Source organism: Etheostoma spectabile, chromosome 4 (assembly GCF_008692095.1).
Source record: "Etheostoma spectabile isolate EspeVRDwgs_2016 chromosome 4, UIUC_Espe_1.0, whole genome shotgun sequence".
In the NCBI taxonomy this organism is placed as follows: Eukaryota; Metazoa; Chordata; class Actinopteri; order Perciformes; family Percidae; genus Etheostoma; species Etheostoma spectabile.
Window position 1 is genome coordinate 36780031 of NC_045736.1, and position 9383 is coordinate 36789413.

The 9383-nt window shown below is 40.8% G+C and overlaps 1 protein-coding gene and 1 long non-coding RNA gene across 2 annotated transcripts in view; both read right to left on the reverse strand.

The window, feature by feature from the left end:
- trib3 (tribbles pseudokinase 3) overlaps positions 1-1899 on the reverse strand; it is a 6773-nt gene extending 4874 nt beyond the window's left edge. Inside the window, exon 1 of the mRNA XM_032514803.1 lies at positions 1394-1899. The gene's annotated coding sequence lies outside the window, so the exon portion shown is untranslated. The remainder of the gene's footprint in view (positions 1-1393) is intronic.
- LOC116688646 (uncharacterized) overlaps positions 1-9383 on the reverse strand; it is a 16674-nt gene that overhangs the window by 5771 nt on the left and 1520 nt on the right. The window lies entirely within an intron of this gene.

Genomic DNA, 9383 nt, shown 5'->3' on the forward strand with positions numbered 1-9383 from the left:
AAAAAAAAAAAAAAACTGTCACAAAAAATGTGCCTTTTGAAATAAACGCTGGAAATGTCAACATTAGAAATATCAAACGACTTTGGAAAAAAGGTCAAAAAAAGCACCCACACATTGAAAAAGTGACAGAAATGTCAGAAAAAGGGATGTTTCATGGTTGATGGGAAGACAACAACAAGGGTTAAAACTCACAAGGGCTGCAACTAGGGCTGGGTGATATGGAGAAAATTAAATATCACAACATTTTTGACCAGATACCTCGATATTGATACAACGATATTGTAGTGTTGACTACTGGTGCTTTCACGTAATATTTACACAATGAAATATTTTGATAAATAATCATCCATAATGTGGATATCATGACTGTGTAAAGGCCAATAACAGAATAATTACAACAGTCTGGTAAGATCAGAAAATGACATCACTTTACTGTAATGCAGCCTTTAAAACCAAGAAATAACACCATGTTACAATATTACGATATCCAAAATCTAAGACCATATCTAGTCTCATATCTCAATATAATATCAATGTATTACCCAGCTTTAGCTGCAACTAACTCACATATTCAGTATCAATTAATCTGCAGATTAATTTCTCCTTTTAATCAGTAAATGGTTTTGTCATTCATGAATCATTCAAACGTTACACAATAGTGGAAAAATGTTCCCAGAGTCCAAGATGATGTCTTTAAATGTCTTGTTTTCTCAGACCCACGGTCCAAAACCCACAGAGAAGATGTTTACCACGATAAAGACTAAGGTAATAACTTTATTATTAAGTCGCTTTCTGTATTTATTATCCGCGGTCATGGAATCAGTGGCTATTAAAGCGTCAAAAGTGGTTTCTTGATCTTGGAAATAGTACTTTGACAAAACAGTCCCAACCCGTATCGCAGTGTGGCAACACAGGCAAAAAGTCCAAAAAGCTTCCAGCTCACATGTCAACAGACCCATCTCCATGACAACCGAGGACACTCCATGGGTTAGGGAAGACCATTCAAGACCCCCTCTCAGCAGTAGAACCTGCCCGACTCTACTGGACTATATCTCCTGCTCCTATGAGATATGATGATTCCTATTGATAACACTGCAATACATTTTTAAACTGGGCCCCAGCTGGACCAGATCCAACACGAGGATGCTGTAATGAACCAGGTAAAGTCCTCCATGAAAAGTATTGTAAGACTCTGAAAGAGAGAGGCCATTCTGCATAATGAGTAGCCTACATAAAGTACATTTTGCAGAGAAAAAAGATAGGTATGTATGTATTTTTACTAGATTGAAAGGCTTGAAAAGTGTACTTGTATTTGCATAATTTGTAACAGCTACTTTCACTAAGTCAAGGATCTGTGTACTTCTTGGATCACTGATCTCAGGTCAGGTCTTACCTTGTGTTCTTCAGAGAGACAGACTACTGCAGGTCAACAGGAACCCAGTAGACTGAGCGGGGAGCAGATGGTCTGTCCTTCTGTCTGTCTGTCTGTCTGTCTGGGGGACAGATGTAGCTGAAGACATAAAAACTGAAGGTTTTCTTGAAGTTTGAGCTCCGACTGGAAGCAGCAGGTCTGAGACTGGCGGGGAACCGGAGCGGACCGTCCGGTGATGGCGTCTTTGGCTCGTTATTGTTGTCTAGGTTGCGCAACGTGTCGTCAGTCTGCTGGGTTTCTTTTCCAGGCTGAATGAGATGAAACTGACGGTGAAAGGCAGAAAAGGAAACTATTTTACATGTAGGCTATATATCCGGAGCTGAAGTGAACAAATTAGCCTAGCTAAACCGAGTCCTTCAGTCCGTCCGGCCGAGTTAAATGCAGATATTATCCGTGTGGAGCTGTGTTTTCTATCCAGACCGACCTACCCGGTTTCTGGTCTGCTCTGACCCTGCTACCTGCTGTATCCAGAACTTTCAGCCGGACTGAGGACTCGGGCTTAGCGAGCTGTTTGGTTACGTTATTTCCTCCGTGATGTCGTCATCCCGCGGGGGGCGGGGCCTCGATGTTGCAATCCTGAGCCGGTCATTCGTCAGAAAAGCCATGGACGGTATGTAGATAACGCACGAGACTCAACCATACACTGTATTAATATTAACAGAGTCAACAGAGCTGTTCATGAGCTTTCTTTATGGAACTAAACGATAGCCAGAGGTGGAGGAAGCTTCACTGGTTACAAATACTGCTACAAGTGTTGCATTCAAAATCCTAAGTAAAGTACAAAAGTGTTAACTTCTTGTCACTTCTGTCACATTATGACCTTGTTTTAACATTATTATAAAAGATATTGATTATAGCCACTTTAATCTTGTATAATTTATTTTTTTACTAGTATAAAAAGGCATTCTTAACAGGCCTGCACGATTAATCGTTATAAAATCGCAATCTCGATTCACCCTGTGTGCAAATACTTAAAGTACTTCAATTTAATGTAGGCTACTCATTATGCAAAATGGCCTAGTTTGGAATAGTGTATATTTTAATATTTGATTATGATTATTGATGCATTATTGTGTAGCCTACATCACTTTTTAAAATGCAAGTGGTAAATATGGAGTTTTAATTGCTTCATGTCTGGATAGCATAAACTAATACTATTATATTAGTAGTTGATTTAGTCTTTGTATTAACAGTGTCAACCTGCAAAATAACTAGTAGCTAACGCTATGCAATGATCGCAATGGAATAAAAACTACATTAAGTTCCTCCAAAATAAGGAATAGAAGTAGAAAGAAGCATACAATGGAAATACTCAAAGTACCTCGAAATTGTACTTAAAATACTATACAAAACCTGCTGTTTTTATGTTAAGTCACACAAAAGAGCTTCTGTTGCACGGGTGATATCTTTTGACAGCTTTGTTGTTATGAGAATGAGAAATAGCACCACCCGTAAGATACTTTTTACCAACAAATATTGTTCCAGTAGCAAGTTGTGTTAAACACTTTCTGACAAAGTGTGTGTACCTTTCTGTTATGGGAAGGCGGATGCATGTTAAAAATATCACAGAGACAGCAATGTGATGATGTCAGCAGCTGCAACAGTCGGTTTTACTTTTACACAACAGCTGCTTGTCTCATATATATATATATATATATATATATATATATATATGGAAGTTTATTACACTTAAACACACAATAAAAAAAATCTGAATTGTGGTCAGAATTGCCTTTGTGTTTGAAATGTGATAGAGTTACATGGACTTAACTTTTTAAATCCCCAGAAAACCAAATCCCAAACTATTTAAAGTAATACTAGTACCAGAGAAGAAAGATGTTTTCCTCTGGCAGAAATATGTAGTAGATAAGAAGTTTCCCTTGACAAAAACAAAAGTTTTATGCAGCAGATGCAGTAGATGTGAGGTTTTCCTCTAACAGTAGTATAATAATAATAATAAATAAATAATAATAATAATAATAATAATACATATTTATTTAACAGCGCCTTTCTAAGCACTCAAGGTCGCTTTACAGACAATAAAAGACAGATACAGGGAAATACATAGTGCAGGAGATGTGAGGTTTTCCTCTGACAGTAACAGTAGTATAGTGCAGGAGATGTGAGGTTTTCCTCTGATAGTAACAGTAGTATAGTGCAGGAGATGTGAGGTTTTCCTCTGACAGTAACAGTAGTATAGTGCAGTAGATGTGAGGTTTTCCTCTAACAGTAACAGTAGTATAGTGCAGGAGATGTGAGGTTTTCCTCTGACAGTAACAGTAGTATAGTGCAGGAGATGTGAGGTTTTCCTCTGACAGTAACATAGTTAGTGCAGGAGATGTTTTGGACTTTCTTACCAACAGACCCCAGAATGTTCGTAAGGCTCCAACGCTCACGTCCATCACACTCAACACTGGTGTACACAGGGTGTGTGCTGAGCCCGTTTCTCTACTCCCTCTTCACCTCCGACTGCAAGCCTGTGTACGAATCTAATTCCATCATCAAGTTTGCGGACGACAACGGTGATGGTCTCATCAGCAACAACGATGAGACTGCCTACAGGGAAGAGATCCAGCACCTGGCCACATGGTGCACTGAAAATAACCAGCTCCTCAACACCACCAAAACCAAGGAGCTCATCGTGGACTTCAGAAAGGAGCCAAGAGGCACGCACGACACCATCCACATCGATGGAATGGCTGTTGAGCGTGTCTCCAGTTTCAAGTTTCTGGGGATCCACATCTCGGCGGACATGTCCTGGTCAACCAACACCTCCTGCCTGGTCAAGAAGGCTCACCAGAGCCTCTTCTTCCTGAGGACACTGAGGAAGAATCAGCTTTCCTCAACTATCCTGGTGAACTTCTATCGCTGTGCAATAGAAAGCATCCTGACAAACTGTGCAACAGTGTGGTATGGGAGCTGTTCTGTTGCAGAGCGCAAGGCACTGCAGCGGGTGGTGAAAACCGCCCAGCGCATCACCGGGACTCCACTGCCCGCCATCGAGCACATCCAGAGGAAACGCTGTCTGCATCGAGCTCGCAGCATCCTGAAGGACTCCTCTCACCCAGCCACAGACTGTTTTCTCTCCTGCCCTCCGGCAGGCGTTCAGGGTCCTCCGACCAGGACCAGCAGACTAAAGAACAGTTTTTTCCCCAGAGCTGTCTCTTTATTGAACTCTAATCCTCATTGATCCCACTCCCCTCATATACTGACAGACTCTCCTCTCCCTCCTCACACCTGCCTCATTTTGTTATCTGCAATATTATAATGTCCTTCTGCACTGCTGACTGTACTATAGTAACGACTGTTTACATCTGCATCTTTTGCACTACTTACCTTTTTGCACTACCTACATTCATTTGCACTGCTGACTGTTTATTATATACAGTACCAATGTTTACATTTACATCCGCACTACCGTACTTTAACTGTAAATGCAATTACTTTCCACCGCACTTTAATTCGGATAGTTTCTGCCCAAACTTACCTTATTTCATTAGTATATTATGCGTTTGCAATATCTGTAAAAAATTGCAATTATAGTAATATCCACAAATCCTAGCTGTAATCTTGCTCAAATACCGTGTATCTATATTTTGTATTCATAGGACAACCCATCTGTAAAACTCTGTTTATAACAGTATTCTTTCTATATTTATTCATTACATATCCATGTCTTGCACTTACGGAACCATTGTATATCCTGCACTTACTGCTATTGCACTTCTGGTTAGACCACCAAACCATTTCGTTGCCTTGTACCTGTACAGTGTAATGACAATAAAGTTGAATCTAATCTAATCTAATCTAATCTAAGTGAGGTTTTCCTCTGACAGTAACCGTAGTATAGTGCAGGAGATGTGAGGTTTTCCTCGCAGTAACAGTAGTATAGTGCAGGAGATGTGAGGTTTTCCTCTTACAGTAACAGTAGTGTAGCGCAGGAGATGTGAGGTTTTCCTCTGACAGTAACAGTAGTATAGTGCTGTAGATGTGAGGTTTCCCTCCGACAGTAACAGTATTGCAGGAGATGTGAGGTTTTCCTCTGACAGTAACAGTAGTATAGTGCAGGAGATGTGAGGTTTTCCTCTGACAGTAACAGTAGTATAGTGCTGTAGATGTGAGGTTTCCCTCCGACAGTAACAGTATTGCAGGAGATGTGAGGTTTTCCTCTGACAGTAACAGTAGTATAGTGCAGGAGATGTGAGGTTTTCCTCTGACAGTAACAGTAGTATAGTGCAGGAGATGTGAGGTTTTCCTCTGACTACGTAACAGTAGTGTAGCGCAGGAGATGTGAGGTTTTCCTCTGACAGTAACAGTAGTATAGTGCTGTAGATGTGAGGTTTCCCTCCGACAGTAACAGTATTGCAGGAGATGTGAGGTTTTCCTCTGACAGTAACAGTAGTATAGTGCAGGAGATGTGAGGTTTTCCTCTGACAGTAACAGTAGTATAGTGCAGAGATGTGAGTTTCCTCTGACAGTAACAGTAGTATAGTGCAGGAGATGTGAGGTTTTCCTCTGACAGTAACAGTAGTATAGCGCAGTAGATGTGAGGTTTTCCTCTGACAGACAGTAGTATAGTGCAGGTAGATGTGAGGTTTCCTCTGACAGTAACAGTAGTATATAGTGTAGATGTGAGGTTTTCCTCGAACGTAACACATTGTGCAGGAGATGTGAGGTTTTCCTCGTAGCAGTAACAGTAGATAGTGCAGGAGATGGAGGTTTCTCTGACAGTAACAGTAGTATAGGCTGTAGATGTGAGGTTTCCTCCGACAGTAACAGTATTGCAGGAGATGTGAGGTTTTCCTTGACAGTAAAAAGTAGATAGTGGCAGGAGATGTGGGTTTTCCTTGACAGTAACAGTAGTATAGTGCAGGAGATGTGAGGTTTTCCTCTGACAGTAACAGTAGTATAGTGCAGGAGATGTGAGGTTTTCCTCTGACAGTAACAGTAGTATAGTGCAGGAGATGTGAGGTTTTCCTCTTACAGTAACAGTAGTTAGGCAGGATGTGAGGTTTTCTCTGACAGTAACAGTAGTATAGTGCAGGGTAGTGTGGTTTCCTCTGACAGTAACAGTAGTATAGGCGGAGATGTGAGGTTTCCTCTGACAGTAACAGTAGTATAATGCTGTAGCTGTGAGGTTTCCCCCGACAGTAACAGTATTGCAGGAGATGTGAGGTTTTCCTCTGACAGTAACAGTAGTATAGTGCAGGAGATGTGAGGTTTTCCTCTGACAGTAACAGTAGTATAGTGCTGAGATGTGAGGTTTCCCTCCGACAGTAACAGTATTGCAGGAGATGTGAGGTTTTCCTCTGACAGTAACAGTAGTATAGTGCAGGAGATGTGAGGTTTTCCTCTGACAGTAACAGTAGTATAGTGCAGGAGATGTGAGGTTTTCCTCTGACAGTAACAGTAGTATAGTGCAGGAGATGTGAGGTTTTCCTCTGACAGTAACAGTAGTATAGTGCAGGAGATGTGAGGTTTTCCTCTGACAGTAACAGTAGTATAGTGCAGGAGATGTGAGGTTTTCCTCTGACAGTAACAGTAGTATAGTGCAGGAGATGTGAGGTTTTCCTCTGACAGTAACAGTAGTATAGTGCAGGAGATGTGAGGTTTCTCTGACAGTAACAGTAGATAGTGCAGGAGATGTGAGGTTTTCTTGACAGTAACGTAGTATAGGCAGGAGAGTGAGGTTTTCCTTGCAGTAACAGTAGTATGTACAGGAGATGTGAGGTTTTCCTACAGTAACAGTGTGTAGCGCAGGAGATGTGATGGTTTTTCTGACAGTAACACTAGTATAGTGTGTAGATGTGAGGTTTCCTCGACAGTAACAGTATGCAGGCGATGTGAGGTTTTCCTTGACAGTAACAGTTAGTGCAGGAGATGTGTAGTTTTCTATGACAGTAACATAGTAATGAGTGTAGATGGAGGTTTCCCTCCGACACGTACAGTATTGCGGAGATGTGAGGTTTTCCTTGAAGCTAACGTAGTGTATAGGCAGGAGATGTGAGTTTTCCTCTGACAGTAACAGTGATTAGTGCAGGAGATGTAAGGTTTTCCTCTGACAGTAACAGTAGTATAGCGCAGTAGATGTGAGGTTTTCCTCTGACAGTAACAGTAGTATAGTGCAGTAGATGTGAGGTTTTCCTCTGACAGTGACAGTAGTATAGTGCAGGAGATATGAGGTTTTCCTCCCACGTGTTGTCTGTTTGGGAAACCTGGACAGGTGACCTGCAGAGCTGGAGTCACCTGCTGAACTCTGCCATTTGACCCTAATCTGTGCTCGGCTCAGCCGTCCCCTGAGTCTCACCCTTCAGACATGTGTGACATGTCTCGCTTTAGTTTCCTCTCACATGTCCCACCTCACCTGTTTCTGCCCCTCCCTCTCTGATCTACACACACAGGTGAATGACCTGTTATATTCAACTGTGTCCGTCCACCACTCTAAACCAGACGGAAACGTCCCAGCTATTATTGGATGGATTACCATGACAGAACAAGCATGTCCAATCAGGATTAATTGTTATTACTTGGGGATCCTTTGACTTGTGATGTAGCGCCATCACCAAGTCAAAATTAATTTATCAATGAGCAGGTCTTCAGGTATTGGTCAGTTTTGGCTGTACTTTGTGTTTAATGCTCATGTCCATAAACAGAGATGTTCCCAAAATGCCTTTGATTTCACTTTAATGGAGACATATTTGATAGCGAACTTACGGTGGTAAAAGACTCATATCCTGTATTTGAAATTCTACTCCAGTAAAAGTACATACCAGCAAAATGTACTTAAAAAATCAAAGGAAAAGGATCCAATATGCAGAGTGACCCATTTTGAAATAATATTTATTATATTATTACATTATTGTTTGTTTATCAGTGGCAAAAGTGGGGCTAATTTTAATTTATATACTGCTGGGTAGCTTGTGAATTTCCTCATGGAATCTATAACATTTTATTTGGATCTATAATAATAAGACATCATCAGTTATTTGTTAATCATACTGTATATTAGTAACTTAAGGTAGTAAATGCAGGAAGTAAAAAGTACCACATTTGGTAAAAGTGGGGCTAATTTTAATTTATATACTGCTGGGTAGCTTGTGAATTTCTCCATGGGATTTATAACATTTTATTTGTATCTATAAAAATAATAATATTAATAATATTACATTATCAGTTGATTATATATAAGTAACTTAAGGTAATAAATGCAGTGAAGTACAAAGTACCACCTGAAATGCAGTGGAGATGGATAAAGTAGCATAGTTTGAATATATTTGAGTACAATAATTCAAAATTGTAGTGCAGTACTCATGTGTACAAATGTACTCAGTTTCTCTAACTGCAAAGCTACATGTATTCCAGGAAGTTTTCCTCCACCATGCACAAAGAGGGAAAATACTTTCCAGCTGAACTTTAGAAGTAATTTGTAAACACAAGTTGTACTGTGTATTTCTTACAGTGTAGTAATGTTAGTCAGTATAGAAAGGAGGAATGATCGCACACTGAATAACTCTTCACATGGACATATGGACATGTGGACATATGGACATGTGAGACGCGCAAGACATGTGAGACATTCCAGCAAGAAGCAAACACCTGCTGCTCTACAGGAAATGAGGTCCCATCTTCATTATGTAGATTTCCTGTGTGTGTGTGTGTGTGTGTGTGTGTGTGTGTGTGTGTGTGTGTGTGTGTGTGTGTGTGTGTGTGTGTGTGTGTGTGTGTGTGTGTGTCAGCTCTGTCCTGATTGGTCAGATTCCACGTGACAGGTGGAGAGCCTGCTGACCTGGTTACACACACACACACACACACACACACACGTACACGCACACATACACACACAGCAGGTTATCTCAACATGGTTAGTGTGTTTTCACGCCACATGATGAAATATTGAAGAAACAGAGGAGGAGCACTGTGTGTGTGTGTGTGTGTGTGTGTGTGTGTGTGT